This window comes from Salarias fasciatus, chromosome 22 (assembly GCF_902148845.1).
Source record: "Salarias fasciatus chromosome 22, fSalaFa1.1, whole genome shotgun sequence".
NCBI classification, from domain to species: domain Eukaryota; kingdom Metazoa; phylum Chordata; class Actinopteri; order Blenniiformes; family Blenniidae; genus Salarias; species Salarias fasciatus.
In genome coordinates this window covers 28,874,055-28,893,590 of record NC_043765.1, presented here as the reverse complement: position 1 = coordinate 28,893,590, position 19,536 = coordinate 28,874,055, and the positions used below count along the sequence as shown (strand labels likewise).

The 19,536-nt window shown below is 44.6% G+C and overlaps 1 long non-coding RNA gene across 1 annotated transcript; it reads left to right on the top strand.

Annotated features, from left to right (window-relative positions):
* The first annotated feature begins 13,926 nt into the window (after positions 1 to 13,926).
* Positions 13,927 to 17,302, top strand: LOC115409014 (uncharacterized). Its single transcript, XR_003933874.1, has 2 exons — positions 13,927 to 15,509; positions 15,624 to 17,302. It is a non-coding gene; the product is annotated as an uncharacterized LOC115409014 (long non-coding RNA).
* The last annotated feature ends 2,234 nt before the right edge of the window (positions 17,303 to 19,536 follow it).

Sequence of the window (19,536 nt, the reverse complement as noted above, 5' to 3'; positions counted from 1 at the left end):
TGCACATCTTCCGTCTGAAGAGGATCAGCCTTCAGGACAGAGAGCTGAGGAGGCAGCTGCATCTTCCTGAGAGGAAGTTGTGCCGTGCCGCTTTGGGAGAACACCAAACACTGCTGTTCAGGGATCAGGATCTCTGCTTTTGTTCCAGACACAGGAGAAGCTTCAAAAAGCACATTCCACCACCTGGTCAGGCTCTACAGGACCAAACATGTGGGCTGCACTAAGAAGCTCTGCCACTCTTCAGTCACAGTGGCTGCTGCTGGAAGAAGCTCCTCTCAGCTCCAACTCATTCAAAGCTCCCTGAGATCTCCCATGAAGCCAGAACGTCTCCGTGGACTTTCCATCAGGAGCAGCAGTCATGTGGTCTCAGAGCAGTGACCATATGATGATGGAGGAGAGGACTCTGCTGCAGAAAGACCAGGAGAGTCAGGCTGCAGCAGCTGATGTGAGGCTGATGAGGGGCTGCAGTGCTGAAAAGCTCCAGTAGAGGGCTCTGTAGACCCTCTGTTGTTACACAGTTCTTCCTTTGTTGTCACTGCTGCTTCAGATCTGATTCTGTGCAGTGCCTCGTTTACATTTCATTATAATCTGTGTTCTGCCACATGTTGGGTTTAGTGTGTCATTAATACTTCATGCTGACTGTTTATATTGTGTTTATTATATTCATTTCATTGTTTTTTCCTCTTATTTCTCTGTAATTTCTTCCCGTGGCTGAGGCCTGCTGAGGGGGAAACATGGAGGACAGAGATTTATTTTAATGAAAAGAAAGAACATATAGAAACTGTCGTGGAGCCAATCGCTCAACAATCAAGAAAAGAACACAGGCAGAAAGATCAGAGTCACAAAGAGGGGAGCAAACAGTCAAACATGGAGCAAACAGTTCAACACAAGTCACCATCAGCTGACTGTCCTCTGGTCTGGGTCTGCTGGGTCAGAAGAAAACCAGACATCTCTCTGCTTATTGTTTTGGAAACAGCACCAGACGTCCTGTTTAGATACAAGAAATAAAGATCAAACTGATTTATGAAAAACTTAAAGGAGGGTTTTTGTTCTTCCATTCATTACAATGTAAACAATCTTTTCCCAGCAGGAGAATTCTGTTAATACCAGTGGATCAAGCTGTCTGGATACGGTTTGTAATATAAAATATCAGAGAAACTCTGAACATCACTGATCTCGAGAGAAAAACAATCTTTAACATCATTACAAAATGTTTTTGAAAGAGGACAGAAAATTAAAAGTTGTAAAGATTCATGTGATTCATGGCAGAAAGCTCAAGGATGAACTTCCAAACCAAATCTATTGTTTCAGAATTCTCCACCGGGGTCAATCTTATGAATGATGTTAAAATGTGTTTCCTTCCCCTTCGGAGGAATCGGCCTCTTCATGAAGCTCTTTGGAGCTTTTTTCAGTGTTGAAAGAGTTTCCCAGTCAGAGAGTTGTGGTGAATCTGTCTGTCATGATTCCAAACAGGGACTGATTTAACTCTCTCTTTATGAACCTGTTGCTCCATCCAGCTGCTTTGAACGGACATCGTTGGACAGACAGCTCAGGCAGTGCAGGAGCCACACTGGAAGACTGGACGGAGTTTGAATCAGGAGTCTTCATGCAGTGGAGCTGCTTTACAGACTTTGGTCAATTCTGACATGGAGCAGCTCAAATGAAACTTATTGCTGAAAGTTTGAAAATCAATAAAATGTCCTCTCTCATCAAACTGATCAGTCACAAAGCATAAACCCCTCTCACACCAGGTTTCTTTCTATTTATTATCAGCAGGAAACTCGAGCAGCAGAATCATAACTCCAGCAGAACCTGAAACAACATGGTCTCCTCATTGTTGTTTCCAAACAGTAGAGTCTTCAGGAGATGAATGAGTTTCCTGCAGAAAGTAACAGTTGGCCCTTTGTTCTTTACTAAATATAAACAGCTTCATGCTTCACACTGTCCTTTTAGCCCCTGGAATTTAAAGACAAAGAGGAAAACAGGATCTTGAGTCAAGAGGTGAAACAAAAAGATGAAGATGTGCAGCAGTGGGAGACGGTTTGGTTCTTATCAATCAGCCCTTTGAAAGAAAAACCAGGAACTCACTTCAGAACCTCCACAGTAACGTCTTCACCAATCACCACAGACCTGGATGGGAGTCAGTCGCTTCCACTGGGCAGAACCTTCTCTGAGGAAAGCTGCTTTCCTTCCTCCAGCCTCTGGACCCAGAGGAGAGAGGGGCTCAGTCTGCTGCCACCAAGCGGCCATTGAGAGGAACTGCACTGCAGGAAGAGAAGACTGCAGACTTTACAGTCACTTCAATTCAACGAGAACCACTTTGACTGAGACAGCAGTCATCTGGAAAGACGTTTAGCCAGAAAAAGACACAATTCCACTGGAGCCAGAAGAGACAGAGGGAAGAAGAACTCTCTGTAACAGGAAGAACCCTGCAGAACCAGGCTCAGAGGAGACTTCCTGTAGAACCAGGCTCAGAGGAGACTTCCTGTAGAACCAGGCTCAGAGGAGACTTCCTGTAGAACCAGGCTCAGAGGAGAGTTCCTGTAGAACCAGGCTCAGAGGAGACTTCCTGTAGAACCAGACTCAGAGGAGACTTCCTGTAGAACCAGACTCAGAGGAGACTTCCTGTAGAACCAGGCTCAGAGGAGACTTCCTGTAGAACCAGACTCAGAGGAGACTTCCTGTAGAACCAGACTCAGAGGAGACTTCCTGTAGAACCAGGCTCAGAGGAGACTTCCTGTAGAACCAGACTCAGAGGAGACTTCCTGTAGAACCAGACTCAGAGGAGACTTCCTGTAGAACCAGACTTCCTGTAGAACCAGACTTTCTGTAGAACCAGGCTCAGAGGAGACTTCCTGTAGAACCAGACTCAAAGGAGACTTCCTGTAGAACCAGGCTCAGAGGAGACTTCCTGTAGAACCAGACTTCCTGTAGAACCAGGCTCAGAGGAGACTTCCTGTAGAACCAGACTCAGAGGAGACTTCCTGTAGAACCAGACTCAGAGGAGACTTCCTGTAGAACCAGACTCAGAGGAGACTTCCTGTAGAACCAGACTTCCTGTAGAACCAGGCTCAGAGGAGACTTCCTGTAGAACCAGACTCAGAGGAGACTTCCTGTAGAACCAGACTTCCTGTAGAACCAGGCTCAGAGGAGACTTCCTGTTGCTCCGGTTGGGTTGCAGCAGATGAAGCTGAGACTTTCTTGTAATGGATTTGTGCAGCTCTGCTCTGTAATGGTTGTGGAGGTGTCTTTACTGTCGTTGTGCTTTTCAGAGCATTTCTGGCAAAGTTTCTGAGTCCAGACCAATTCCCCTCAGTGGGACCAGGAAGTGTTTTGTATTGAATCCTGTGACTTGTAAAGCGATGCCTTGGTCCTCAATCTGTTTGATTCACTGAATCATTTTGAAGTGAAGAATTTCAACACTCGCTTGTTCTTAAAGAGGATTTCTAAACTAATAATGTTGTTTTTAATGGACCAAAACCAACAAAATGACTCTGGAATTCATGAGTTCTGCTCCAGAACGTCTCTGAACAGGATAAGCTTCCTGGTCTTCTGTGTCCACCTCCGTGCGCTCCAGTCTTGTGGATATTTGCTCGGATTCGGTGTCTTTGTCAGTCTGAAGCGGGGACAGTGTCCTGTCGCTTCAGTGGACGGTGTTTGTTGTCCTGGCCGGCTGCTGTTGTCTCTTGGGGACTCCAGGATGCAGCGTGGGTTTTTGTTGCCCCGGTGTGACTCGGGGAGTCTTCGCCGCCGTGTGGTTGTGGACGTTATGTCTCGGGTTTACTCCGACACGTGTACCTCGGTGTGAGGGCGCTTGGCGTCAGTGTCTTGGGGGCTTGGTGGGCGGTGCCTGGCGTACGGCCTGCTTTGCTCCTTCTCCAGTCTGGTCAGCCTGTCCAGCTGGAGGAACATTTATCCCCACAGCCTCTGCCTGTTCATCCTCCTGACTATTAAAAGTGGTTTGTTCCATCGGGGTGGGGCTGCTGTGAGTGGAAGGCAGCAACCCTGCCATAGCGCAGCGGCTCGTGTGGTGGAGAGTTATAATGATGCTCTCGCCCGGTCAGCAGATCAGCCGGTCTTTGTGCTCGGTGATTTTAACTCTTGTGAACTTTCCAGCCTTCTGCCTTTGCTACATCAATACGTGGACTGTCCCACGCGCCTAACGCGCATCCTGGATAAGTGCTATGGCAACATACAGGATGATAATAAGTGGCTCTGTCGGCCGGCTGTGGGAAAGTCCGACCATCTTGTAGTACACCTGTTCCCCAGCACAAATCAAAACTTGAACGGGAAAAGCCAGTGACTAAGGTCGTGTGTGTGTGCACAGATGACAGCACAGAGGCATTAAGAGACTGCTTGGAAGATTCTAACTGGGAGATTTTCTTTCATTCTCATGATAATGTGGATGTTCTCACAGAGACCATTACTGCTTATCTGAGCTTTTGTGAAAGTAATGTAACTCACACTGAAACTGTGAAGCTCTGTCCAAATAACAAGCAGTGGATAACCAGCGAGTTACAGGCCTGCATAAATGAAAAGAAAGCAGATCTCTCTGAGGGGAACTTGGACCTTGTCAGAGAAAAGAGAGCTGAGCTGAGAGGCAAACTGTACAGGGCAAAGATGGAATATATGGAAAAAGTTGAAAGACAGTTCTGCTCTGGAAAGGTCAAAAGTGCATGTGAGGGATTACATCAGATGATGGGCAGGGAGACAAACAAACATGCTCCACTGCCTCATACATCTCCTACCATGTTCAACCATCTGAACCTGTTTTATAGCAGGTTTGATGAGACAGACTTCAGTGCAGAGCGGGATGAGGCTGCAGTCTGATCACCGAATATGAAGCTGTTGTTCTTGCTGAGCAGGAGGTTGCTGCTGGTCTGGCCTGCATTAAACCAGGTAAAGCCCAGGACCGGATGGGCTCAGTGGAAGACTACTGAAAAACTGTGTGCAGCAGTTAAAGGGTGTTTTTACTGCACTCTTTAACCTTCTCCTCCACTCACACACATTCCCCCAGTCCTGGAAACGTTCCAACATAGTGCCTGTCCCTAAAACATCTGGAGCATCTGAACTGAATGATTTTCGCCCGATAGCGTTAACTTCCATCTTGTGTAAAACCATGGAGAGCACCGTGAGCCAGCACATCGTGTCTGCTGCAGCCAGCTGTTTGGACAAGCTGCAGTTTGCATCCAGATGTGGGAGAAGCACAGCGGACGCAGACATCACTCTGTTTATCACCGTAGCTCAACACCTGCTGGCCTCGGACCGTTATGCCAGGATCCTCTTTGTGGATTTCACATCTGCCTTCAGTCCCCTGCAGGTTCATATCCTCCTGCACAGACTGGTGGACTCGGGGGTCATGGAGGCAGAATGAAACGGGTCGGGGATTTTCTGACCAATCGGCCTCAGAGAGTCCTGTTTGGTTCTGACGTCTCAGAGGAGGCTGTGCTGAATACAGCGGCGCCTCAAGGGAACATTTTATCTCCTTTGCTTTTTTCAATTTATACGAATGCTTTCCAAGTTTGTGATGAATTTTTTAAGCTTTTTAAATATGCTGATGACGTGGCGCTGGTCGCCCTGTTACAGAGAGGGAACACTGTGACAGATAGTCTGTATTGTAATCATGTGTCTTTGATGCAACAGTGGTGCTTGGAGAGCTTTTTAGAAATGAATGTCTCAAAGACAAAGGAGCTCATTGTGCATCATGATAAAGAGGGTTTCGCTCCTGTTCAAATTTTGGGTGAAACAGTTGAGACTGTCAGTGACTTTAAATCCCTCGGGACATACGAGGGCGTACCCAAAAGTTCCCGGAATTTGACTGTAACTTTTTATTTCTGACATTTCAAAATAAAACACCACCATCACCTTCAAAATAATCTCCATCTGCATTAATGCAGCGCTCCAGCCGTGTCTCCCACTTCACCAATGCGTCGTCAGACCTGAGCGTAATTGTGCCATTTTTTGCCGGCTGCGATTTGTCTGTCACCTCCTCCACATCTGCAAACCGCTGTCCCTTCAGCTCCTTCTTCAACCTGGGGAACAAGAAAAAGTCACTGGAGGCTTCATCTGGCGAATCAGGCGGATGGGAGAGGAGATTCATCTCATTCTTCTCCAGAAACTGCGTGAGGCGCAGCGCCGTGTCCGCTGGCGCTCTGTGGTGGTGGATCAACCGGCTCCACTCCGCCACTACGCTCTGCTTCCTCCTCACATCCTCACGGAGCGTCTGAAGACTTGCTGTAGTAGTCCTGGTTTACAGTCTGACCTGGAGGGACAGACTCGCTGTGGACGAGACCCTGGACAGCCAAGAAGCAGCTCAGCATTGTTTTCACGGCTGAGCGGACCTGACGCGCCGACATCTGGCCCTTCTCAAACCCCCAAACCACTCATGGACCTGATTCTTCCCCAGAGCATCATCCTTGTAGACTTGCTGCAACAAGCTGAGTGTTTCTGCTGCTGTTTTTTCCCAGCAAAAAGCAGAATTTAATGTTTGCGCGCTGCTCTGGCTTCACAGTCAATGTCGCCATTTAGGAAAAAGCGCAGACCGCCTCTGCACTCTGTTACTATAAATAGCTCCTGACAGGCGTCAGTGTCACTCTGGGAGCTCAGCTTTTCACAGATATGCACGAGGCTTACCTGCAGCACATCTGATGGCCAGAAGTCCAAACTCATTATTATTAGTATTTTATGACTAAATTCCGGTTTCTTTTGGGTACCCCCTCGTACATTGACACGAAACTTGTTTTTCCTGAAAATACTGACTTTGTTTTTAAGAAGTGTTCGCAGCGTCTGAACCTTCTTCGAAAGCTGAACAGTTTTGGGGTGAGTCAACCAGTCCTCCAAACAGTGTACAAAGGTCTAGTGGAGAGCCTTCTCACCTTCAACAGGTTGATGTGGTACGGGAACCTCAGCCTGAAAAATAAAAATAAACTGCAGAGGATTGTGAACTGGAGCTGAAAGATCACTGGACGGCCACAGAGAGCTCTGAGCAGCCTGTATGGGGAGCGGTGGGGAAACAAGGCGATGAGCATCATAAATGATATTTCCACCCCTTAAACTCTGAGTTTGAGCTGCTTCCGTCGGGACGGAGGTACAGACTGAAAATGGCAAAGAGAAATATTTTCAAGAAGTCTTTTGTGCCAAATGCAATCAAAGCAGTGAACTCTTTACATGGGTGATAGAGTTGTCTGAAATGTTGCAGGAGATGTAGTGTCTTGTCTTGTCTTGTCATGTGCCAGTGTAAAGTGTTTCTTAATGTGGCTGCTGAAACCAAAGGCAAATTTCCACCTCGGTGGACAATAAAGTATTAGGTGCGTTCGACATGAGAAAGCCAGAGGCAGACCTTTAAGACTTTTGAGCCGCCCCGCCCAGATTTGGCCCGGCGTCACTGATACGTAGGACCTACGTCGGGCATCGAAAACTCGCGAGACCCAAACGAGATCGGTCACAGAGGGAGCCGCGTGAGCTGCTGGAGAGCAACTCACTGCAGCTACCTGGCCCACCTCTCTGTTTCATCCAGGCAGGGGATTGGACCCGAGCCCACTCCTCATCAGTTTGATGACAACACGCTTTATTTGCATAAATAAACACCCAGTCCCGGCTCCAGTCCAGTGTAAAGGGGGGAGGGGGGGGGGGGGGGGGGGGGGGGGGGGGTGAAAAAGTAACGGAGCAACACAAAAACAGAATCCACAGATCAGAGGCCTGTTCTACCATGTCCAACAACATATGATCATTAACCACATTGCTAAAAGCACAAATAGTAATAAAACAAATGATAAAATAACCAGCTCTCACCTTTAGCAGAGCTGCAGTCTCCTCTTTTTTGAATTTTGAATAGCACAACACTTCATATTGATTTGACCAAGCCAGCTGAGTTTGCTGTTGTTTTTTAAGGACAAAATAGACTGAAAACTTAATGTTTTTTTAATGAAATACTATATTTTGACTGAGAGGGCGAGGCAGTCTGCCCCCCCCCCCCCCCAGGGGCGTATCCAGGACATTTTCACTGGGGTGGCCAGGATGGGACACACAGTTAGTCTGGGGTGGCCATGGTATCACGGAATTATACTCTCTCTCTCACACACACACACACACACACACACATATATGTGTGTGTGTGTGTTCTTACTTATGTCCAAATTGGGGATTTTCATCAGCTCACACACCAGTTGATTGGGGACACCATTGCCTTTGGGGACCAAAACCACGGTCCCCAATTAGATTGCATTGTAGTTGCATTCAGCATGCTCTAAAATGGGTTTCTGTCTCAAAATCTCAATTGTCCCCAAAAATAGTTTTTTCCAGATATTTTGTGTGTGTGTGTGCCCCCCCCATCTGTGTATAACTCTACATTGCCCCTAATGGATGTGTGTGGAACTGCACGACCCCAAAGGTAGGGTAATAGAACGGATACACAGTAAATGATAATTTAGCAAAAATAAAGTCTGACTGTGAAAAAATATATATATAATATATTTAGATAATACATATTCATCTAGTGCTATCCATAGGTAGAAATGTAGCTGGCACTGTAGTAGCATGCGTATACCAGTGCTATCTGCTCAAGTCAATGGATTTGTCTGCGGTTTGCTTAACTTTAAATAAACCTAACTTGCTTAGAGTTAAGTACAGTTGTGAGTCACACTTTGTTAAATTGAGAAACCTGATTCTTTTTACAAACTTTCAAGTTGCAATCACTTGAAGCCGGTTTGGCAACATTAGCTATGTCAGTGGTTCCTAAACTTTTTTCTTGGGGCCCCCCTTTAGTAGTTAAAAACATTTTCAAGCCCCACCACCCTTGTGAATGCATATACACATCTTCTTCTTGATAGATAGATAGATAGATAGATAGATAGATAGATAGATAGATAGATAGATAGATAGATAAAAACTTTATTAATCTCCCAAAGGGAGAAATTCAGGTGTCCAGCAGCACACACAAATCATTCGCACGCAAATAAATAACAAAAGTACAATAAAAAAAGTGCTCAGGGTTATTGCCCGCCACTTTCAGAGTTATTCCCCGCCACTTTCAGAGCTATTCAATGAAATGTGCGGCGTAGGTCAAAGGTCAACGGTCAGAGTTCTGCTGTTGCCAGAGGGATGTGATCGCACACAGGTTAACCCCGGAGACACATATTGCACCCCCATCTCCCTAGCCCCGCCCCTTTCAGAGCAACCTGATCTCACAGAAATGCGTGAAATGAGCACGCATTGTTAGAACCAGAGGGTCCCAGATTGCGTGCTTATTTCACGCAAAGTGCTGAAAATGCGTGCTGTCACCACGCATGCAGTCTCCACTCAAAGTCAATTAGAATCCGAAGCGTGGTGGAGACACGCATTCTCAGCTTCAACGACGTCGCTCCGTGGGTGTCGTTTCAGAGATCCCGGAAGTGCAAATGTAGACTGATCGATATTCTGAAGAAAGATGTGATTATTATCCAAACCAGTGCAGCCATCCGAGGCAGACTGTGTAGCAGTGGTATGAGCTTCTGCTGAGTCAAAAAGCCCCGTGAAATATCAACTCTATTTTAAGAAAACACGTTTTATTGTCAATGTAACATCACGGAGAAGGACTACAATACCCATAATCCTCATGTTTAACAGCAACGTGTCTGATTGGTCCAGCCTGCAAAAAAAAAAAAAAAAAATTGAGCTTTTATCTTATTCCTTGGTCCTTTTTGTTTTCAACGTTGATTTTTCACTTTCTAATTCAATGAGTGAAATGTTCTTTTTTTTTTTAATCTGAAAAACACTGGCGTTTCCCGTTGCCTAGGTAACGCTGTCGGCGTAGCCGCATGGGGTGGTGACAGAAAAAGAGCGAAAAATTTATTTCCCGGTCGGTCCCGGTCATTCTATGTTCTGAATTACACATGTGATGTTTGTGGCGTTAAATGATAATTTGTGGTGTTGAGAGTTTGATGGTTTGTTGCTCTGATTGTTTCCCTCCACTCGCTCGCGCTCGGTGCAGGACGGCCGGAGCATGACGTCACATAATGCTACTTGGAATTAGTTTGTCTTTTCCCACAACCTTATACAAAGCGATCGGCGAAGCAAACTTCAAACTCTCAACGCGAAAACGGATCATTTAATCACACAAACATCATGTGTAATCCAGGATATATAATGACCGAGACCAGGAAATAAATATTTTTTATTCGAGAGGACCCATGGGCTCCAGCGGAAGGCTTCGCCACTCCCCGTTATCACCCCGATTCAGACGAGGGCTGTTTTGGAGCTAATAATACCCTCCTGATGTATTTCTAACATACCGGTTTTTCAGGGTTTTTTTTTTTTTTTTTAGAGCGGCTCCAACGTGATCTGCCACCAGAGAAGACAGCTGCAGCTTCTCCGACGCTGCACTGTGCGTCTTGATCTCCATGGAAACCAAGACGCGATTCTGGATCATCTGGAAGTGATGACAATAATGTGGTTCTTAGCTGTTGTTTATTTCTGACAAAATAAATGTGTATTTTACCCTTGCAGTGAGCTGCATGCTCCTCATTACTTCCACATCGCGAAAAGTCCTTGCGTGTCTGATGAATTGAGTATGAAAAAGTTCATCGCTCTGGATTTATTTCTGTGATTTGCCAGCGATTGTGTGACTGATAGATGCTGCAATTCCCGGGAGATCTTGTGTTCTCGCGATACCGACAATCCCGCTCTCAGAATCAGTGGGTTTTTGTCCAGTGACAGTCTAAAAGAGGATTTTGGCGCAGCGTCCCAGGCAGATGTGGAAGCACGGATGATTTGGCACACACACCTGCAGAACAGATGTGCATATGAGACGCATGCGGTGGATTATTATGCGTGGGACCACCGGTGTTGCTTTGACTACGATTCCCATAATACCTTGCGGCCTGGTTGATCATTGGTTCAAACCAGTCCAAACAGAACAGCAAGCAGGCACATTATCCACCTCTAACTTGTCAGTCACCATAATCACGCATTTTGTTGATGTTTAATGCAAAGAGGAGTATTTGTGGGCAATCATTAGTTTAAAAGCAAAACTCCTTTCTTAAAAAAAAAATGCAGTCTGTGACGCACATCAACTTCCTTCCGGTTCGGGGGTCAGAGTCCCTAGCAACAGCTTAACAACCAATCTGACGGCAGTTCAGCAGGCAAAATAGACAGATTGCACGTTGAAACAAAAAAACAACAGATCACATCCACAAACTGAGTAAGAAGATAAAATGTACATTTATTAAAACTAACTACTTCTCAGAGCAACGCCCTCTGTAAAAAAAAAAAAAAAAACAGCGAAAAGAAAAACACTCCTTCAGTCCGTGATGCTCCGGTAATATTTACATGACCAATAGGAGACACTTGATTTTAAAATGTAGCTCTTGATCATTTGGATCATGAATTCATATTTGTATATGAATTAATGAGCTATGGGTCCTTTTTGAAGGACTTTTCGCGATGTGGAAGTAATGAGGAGCATGCAGCCCACTGCAAGGGTAAAATACACATTTATTTTGTCAGAAATAAACAACAGCTAAGAACCACATTATTGTCATCACTTCCAGATGATCCAGAATCGCGTCTTGGTTTCCATGGAGATCAAGACGCACAGTGCAGCGTCGGAGAAGCTGCAGCTGTCTTCTCTGGTGGCAGATCACGTTGGAGCCGCTCTAAAAAAAAAAAAAAAAAAAAAAAAAAACCCTGAAAAACCAGTATGTTAGAAATACATCAGGAGGGTATTATTAGCTCCAAAACAGCCCTCGTCTGAATCAGGGTGAAAACGGCGAGTGGCGAAGCCTTCCGCTGGAGCCCATGGGTCCTCTCGAATAAAAAATATTTATTTCCTGGTCTTGGTCATGATATATCCTGGATTACACATGATGTTTGTGGGATTAAATGATCCGTTTTCGCGTTGAGAGTTTGAAGTTTGCTTCGCCGATCGCTTTGTATAAGGTTGTGGGAAAAGACAAACTAATTCCAAGTAGCATTATGTGACGTCATGCTCCGGCCGTCCTGCACCGAGCGCGAGCGAGTGGAGGGAAACAATCAGAGCAACAAACCATCAAACTCTCAACACCACAAATTATCATTTAACTCCACAAACATCATATGTGTAATTCAGAACATAGAATGACCGGACCGACCGGGAAATAAATTTTTCGCTCTCTTTCTGTCACCACCCCATGCGGATACGCCGACAGCGTTACCTAGGCAACGGGAAACGCCAGTGTTTTTCAGATTAAAAAAAAAAAGAACATTTCACTCATTTAACCCCTTAAGCTCAGACCGGCCTGCCGGCGGGCTGGTCAACTTCTCCCGATGCATTTATTAATTATTTTGCATATTCCACAGACGTACTATGTACCGTTAGAAAGCTGATATTCTCATGAATCCGCTTGTATAAACCACTTTCAGATGTGATTACCACAGCGGGTAATATAAACACATTTGTCCAACATACAGCAAATTAAGTAAACAGCGCAACTCACCTTTGGAGGCTCATAACTGATCACAGACGATCCATAATCCAGATAATCCAGCAAAAACTGCCACAGTACAAGCGTATGCATCCAGGCAAAGCTAGAAAGTATCGCCTTTTGTCCAAAACATGTCTTGAAATAAACAAATAATCAAGAATTAGACGCGCCACCGCGCGCGCACGCGGCGCGTCTCTCCGCGTGCGCGTCCGATAATAATCCATTTTTTTATCAGATAAAAACATCCAGACGTCTCTCCCTCGTGCTGAGGATATCCAATATGGCGACTGATCGGTTTCCGTTGCTTATTCGTCATATTTCAACCAATCAAGTGACTCATCCCTCCCTCCGATGGCTAACCAGCCAACCGCTGCCGAAACTGATGGACCACGTCATCGGTCGTCATCACTCGTAATCAACGTATTCTGAGCCAATCACGTCGGTAGAAACGTTTGACTGACAGGGCTGGTAGCCAATGAGCTTGCTGAATGGCTGGCTGGCCCGCGAGCGGGGTTTTGTGACTTCTCAGATATCTGCTGAGGGATGCACCTGCTGTCTGTCCCTGCTCCTCTCAATCTGAGGGCCTTATCCCACACTGAAGCCTATCTGAAGTGATTTTTTTAGTACTTTATGAGTTTTTGGAGTGAAAATAATGTAAAAACGGGCCAAAAACCAACATATACCATTGTACAGAGGGCATCCAGGGGGTATACAGAGGATGTCCAAAATATACCCTGCCGGGGCATAGCAGTACAAATACATGTGTGAAACACTCATTTCTTGTAGTACTGCTCTGACATTTTGACCTGAACTATGTAAGACCCCAGGCTTTAGCAAAATTGTGTTTTCAAGCTCGCACAGTGCTTCCAGACTTATTTCCAGGTGTTTTATGAGGGAAAAAATTCAGGCGAGAATGAAATTCATCCTAATTCAGTGTGCTGCAACATAAATAAATCTGTGGCAGTAGCACCTAGAGTAATTCTGACTGCACTGGGTGAAAATACAGGTTGTCAGCTTTCAAATGAGACCCCAACCATGCATGTACTCCAAACAGTTCAAGAACAGCATTCAGTTTACTTTGGGTACGTCTTTAGTTGAACTTTTAGGCGAAAATGGCCCCGAGCTTTAGAAAGTGAAAAATCAACGTTGAAAACAAAAAGGACCAAGGAATAAGATAAAAGCTCAATTTTTTTTTTTTTTTTTTTGCAGGCTGGACCAATCAGACACGTCGCTGTTAAACATGAGGATTATGGGTATTGTAGTCCTTCTCCGTGATGTTACATTGACAATAAAACGTGTTTTCTTAAAATAGAGTTGATATTTCACGGGGCTTTTTGACTCAGCAGAAGCTCATACCACTGCTACACAGTCTGCCTCGGATGGCTGCACTGGTTTGGATAATAATCACATCTTTCTTCAGAATATCGATCAGTCTACATTTGCACTTCCGGGATCTCTGAAACGACACCCACGGAGCGACGTCGTTGAAGCTGAGAATGCGTGTCTCCACCACGCCTCGGATTCTAATTGACTTTGAGTGGAGACTGCATGCGTGGTGACAGCACGCATTTTCAGCACTTTGCGTGAAATAAGCACGCAATCTGGGACCCTCTGGTTCTAACAATGCGTGCTCATTTCACGCATTTCTGTGAGATCAGGTTGTTCAGAGTTATTCACCGCGGAAGTTGGTAGTGGCCGCTAATGGCTAAATCCATTAACTGCAGGGAGGGATGCACTCTCACAGAGATGTCAGGGACCCCCCAGGGACACACACAGCCAACCCCCATCTCCCTAGTCTTACCCGTTTAGGAGCTATTCAAGCTGGAAGTTGGGATTAGCAGCTAACGGCTAATCACAGCTCACGCCCACTTTGTGCAGCATTTCTACAAGGTGGGCGGGGCTGCCTCATGCCCGCGGGTGTGTAAGGTCACCACAGACCAGGTGTGAAGGTTTGAGCCGGCTAGCTATCACTGTTTGGGAACTATTAATAGAAACAGCTAAATTAGCTCCTTTTTTAGCCACAAAATGCTAGCATTTGCCTTATTTGCATATTTCTACATGTCCTGGAGGGCTGAAAATGGCACCATAGGTGTGTGATGGGACAACAAGGAAGCCCTGCAGGTTTCAGCCCCCCACCTATCACCGTTTTTTTTTTAGAAAATAAAAACGTGAAAATGCAAAATATCGAAATTAGCTTTTTTCGGGTACTTCCCTTTGAGCTACAGATACCACAGCCGGCACACACGAGCTGGGTGTGGAGACGGGGATTTCATGCTGGTTTGAGCTCGTTTGGCGGAGTATTTCAAAAACGGTGCAAAAAATATGCTCCGTTAAGGCATTTTTGAAATCTGCTCCTTCCAGCTCCCTGGAAGGGTTCTGGTGGGGCTGGAGGGCTGAGACTGCACACAGGGGATGGGGCAGCATTCCCGAGGCATAATCTAAGTTTCGTGTCTCTAGCTCAAAGCGTTGAGGGAGTTCTAGCCCCATTGACCTTTGACCTTTGGGGTTAGGAGCGTCCCAGACGGCTGATATTTCACACAGTGGCAGCCCTCAGTCAGGATCTAGATTTTCAGCTCCCTAGCTCAAAGTGTTGAGGCATTCTCCTGTCTATCAGGCTGCAATCTGGACCTCTCACTGTGCATGTGGAAAGATAGATATTCAAGTAAGAATGGACTGAATCATTTGCTTTCATTACCAATGCGGAAGGATTGCCTGCATGTTTGCTTTGTAACAAGAAGTTAAAAAGACATTTTCAGGGAAGGCATGCTAAATTAACCCAGTTCGCAGTGAGAGAAAAAGTGCTTCTGAAGAAATTAGAGGAGCGCAAAGATCGATTCAAGAAGTGGATTGCAACTCCAAACTCCACTACTGCTGCAAGTTTTGTTGCAACCCGAGAGATAATAACGCGAGGAAAACTACCTCTCTCCGCAAGGACGGTGAGAGAAAATGCAGGCGCAAATACCGCCCGCCTCAGAGGAGAGCTGCAGTCCTGTGTGAAGATTGAAGTTTTTTACATGCCCGATGTTGAGAAGCTGTCCAGTGATGTCCAAAAACAGAAGTCACATTAAACAGGTGAGAACACAATCCTGTCATAGACACATATCAAAGTGCCTGTTTTTAAAAAGAGATTTTTTTTGTCAGTATTTTGAATGACACGCAGGGATATTATTGTGTTTTATTGCTCAGGTCCGAGGATTGCTGCGCTTGTGTTGTGCTGTCTGTTGCTGTCTGGGCTGGTATTTCACAAGGGGGATGGGGCGGCATTCCCGAGACATAATCTGAAGTTTCGTGTCTCTAGCTCAATGCGTTGTTTTCATCCTCTGGGGGAATCCCCCTGATTAGGGTTACCTCACCTCACCTCTGTGTTTTCCAACCTCACAGAAATGCGTGAAATGAGCACGCATTGTTAAAACCAGAGGGTCCCAGACTGTGTGCTCCTGTCACGCAATGTGCTGAAATTGCGTGTGGTCACCACGCAAACAGTCTCCACTGAAAGTCAATTGGAATCCACGGCGTGGTCTGGACACGCATTCTCAGCTTCAACGACGTCACTCTGTGGGTGTTGTTTCAGAGATCCCGGAAGTGCAAATGTAGACTGATCGATATTCTGAAGAAAGATGTGATTATTATCCAAACCAGTGCAGCCATCTGAGGCAGACTGTGTAGCAGTGGTCTGAGCTTCTGCTGAGTCAAAAAGCCCCGTGAAATATCAACTCTATTTTAAGAAAACACGTTTTATTGTCAACGTCTTATCATGGAGAAGCACTACAATACCCATAATCCTCATGTCTGATTGGTCCAGCTCGCTGTTACCAGCAAAAAAAAAGAAAAAGAGCTTTTATCATATTCCCTTGGTCCTTTTTGTTTTCAACATTGAATTTTCACTTTCTAATTCAATGAGTGAAATGTTCTTTTTTTTAATCTGAAAAACACTGGCGTTTCCCGTAGGTAACACTGTCGGCTTACCCACATGGGGTGGTGACAGAAACAGAGCGACACATTTATTTCCCGGTCCTGGTCATTATATGTTCTGAATTACACATATGATGTTTGTGGAATTAAATGATAATTTGTCGTGTTGAAAGTTTGATGGTTTGTTGCTCCGATTGTTTCCCTGTATTCGCTCGTGCTTGGTGGAAGACCGTCAGAGCATGACGTCACATATGACACTTGAAATTAGTTTGGCTTTTCACACAGTCAAACTAACAGAGTTAAGGGAGACGTATCTAAATTGTAATTTACACATTGCTTTTCTACCAATAAATGTACATTTTATTTTCATATTTTCCACTCGGTTTATGGATGTGATCTGTCGTTTTTTTGTTTCAAAGCGCAATCTGTCTATTTTGCCAGCTGAACTGCTGCCAGGTTAGTTGTTAGGCTGTCACGAAGGACTCTGACCGCCGAACCGGAAGGAAGTTGATGTGCGTCACGGACTGCATTTTTTTTAAGAATGGCATTTTGCTCTTTAACTAATGATTGCCCACAAATACGACGGCCTGTGTCCTTTTGTTTAGCTTGTTTATGTCTGCTGAGGGGCGGAATGCTTTCCGTCTGATTTCCCCACCCACTGAGAACAGTATCCATGGAGACAAACAAGGCCGGTGGAGACACAGCTTAACCGAGTCGAGTGCAGCGGGGTAGAGTCCAGTCCAGTAGAGTGGGGTAGCTGGAAACACGCCATATGTCAGTAATATAATTTGAGGGAACCAAAACATTAAAGATGCACACTGACTGACAGCAATAAAGCCTCAAAACTCAAGAAACTCAATCTAGATGCAGCATATAGAATTAGATCATTTTATACCTAAATGTGAAGAACTTATTAGCTGTGGTTGAGGTGAAAAAAAAAAAAAAAAAAAAAAGCTGTGGCTGATGTGAAACAGATCACTAAGGTTTGGACAGATTCACATGAATCAAAATGTTCTGGGATAGAGGTAATAAGTTTTCAAACCATGCATCCTTCGTTTTTGTCTTTCCTCAGCAGAGTTAATCTAATCTTGATTTAACCAAAGGTCAATCAAAGTGAGACACATTTTTATTGACTTCTATATTACAAATCTAGTCAACTGCTTTGATCACTGTTCTTATGAACTACTGATAACATAGGAACTAATTATCAACATGCCATACAGTGTATACAGCACTGCTGCATGAATTTCAGTATTATGAAAATTGTAAACAATACTGCATATTAGGTGAGCAGTATTTGTGAATGTCGTTGAAATCAATACTACTACTATGACTACCTATTTCATAATAATTCAATTCAATTTTATTTGTACAGCATATGTAAAAAAAACAACTTCATTTGACCAAAGTGCTTCACAGAAATACAAAAGTAAAAAAGAAAAAGATATAATAAATTAAAGCCGCGAGCGGCGTCAAAAGGCCCTCGCCCGCCGCTTACCTGACCCGCCCCGTTTCATTCTTTCATTGATGTTTGTCAAATTTGGCACATTTCCATGGCAACAAGTAAATTTGATTTGATGGGAGATTTTTCACTTGGGCCCATTAGAATAACATGGGGAACTTCAGCCATCGCCACGGCAACACCGTTGATATTACAATATGGTTACCATTTGCTTTTTTGATCGGGATGACATGAAGAATTTATCAACCAATTTCCATTCATTTCTGATAAACTAATAATTTTACTCCCCATACAGATTTTATTTTGATTCTGTAGGGGGCGCTGTAACGCCAATTTCCAAAATTTCACTGTCAATGTGTCCAGATAAGAAGGGTCAATAAGTGTTTAAAATTTGGTTTGGATTGGAGTCATTATGTAGAAATGGCAGCCATTTATCACATTGAAAAAATGACAAAATTTGACATCAACTTTGCGGCGTTGCCACGCGGAAACCGTCATCTGAAGATTTGTGAATTGGATAACTTTTAATTGTCTACTCGTGTAGATGGTGTCCACCAAATTTCAGCTCATTTGGAGAAGCGCACGATCAAAACGAACATTTTGTACGACGTCCTGGAAAACGCTGACTCAGCAATTTTGAAAATTCAATCAAAACTCGCTGCTTTCCTGCTGTTTTGAGGTCGGGGTCATAATAATATTTTTTGTTTGTCCCGACAACACGCATCTGTATACCAAATTTTGTGGCTGTACGACAAAGTTTTTTGCGGACCCCATCCCATTGACGCAATGCATTTTGGGTTTTGCACGTGGCGCTGTCCAGCCAATTTTTAAATCCCAATATTAAAATTCACATTAAAAAAATTTTTCGCCGGAACTGAATTTTGTGCAAAATTTGGTGAGTTTTCGAGCATGTTCAGGGGGTCAAATTCCAGTTTAAAGAGCAGAAGAAGAAGAAGAAGAAGAAAGAAAGAAAGAATTAAAGCCGCGAGCGGCGTCAAAAGGCCCTCGCCCGCCGCTTACCTGACCCGCCCCGTGTTATTCTTTCATTGATGTTTGTCAAATTTGGCACATTTCCATGGCAACAAGTAAAAGTGATTTGATGGGAGATTTTTCACTTTGGCCCATTAGAATAACATGGGGAACTTCAGCCATCGCCACGGCAACACCGTTGATATTACAATATGGTTACCATTTGCTTTTTTGATCGGGACGACATGAAGAATTTATCACCCAAATTTCATTCATTTCTGATAAACTAATAATTTTACTCCCCATACAGATTTTATTTTGATTCCGTAGGGGGCGCTGTAACGCCGATTTCCAAAATTTCACTGTCAATGTGTCCAGATAAGAAGGGTCAGTAAGTGTTTAAAATTTGGTTTGGATTGGAGTCATTATGTAGAAATGGCAGCCATTTATCACACTGAAAAAATGGCAAAATTTGACATCAACTTTGCGGCATTGCCACGCGGAAACCGTGATCTGAAGATTTGTGAATTGGATAACTTTTAATTGTCTACTTGTGTAGATGGTGTCCACCAAATTTCAGCTCATTTGGAGAAGCGCGCGATCAAAACGAACATTTTGTACGACGCACTGGAAAACGCTGACTCGGCATTTTTGAAAATTCAATCCCAGCTCGCTGCTTTCCTGCTGTTTTGAGGTCGGGGTCATAATAATATTTTTTGTTTGTCCCGACAAGGCGCATGTGTATACCAAATTTTG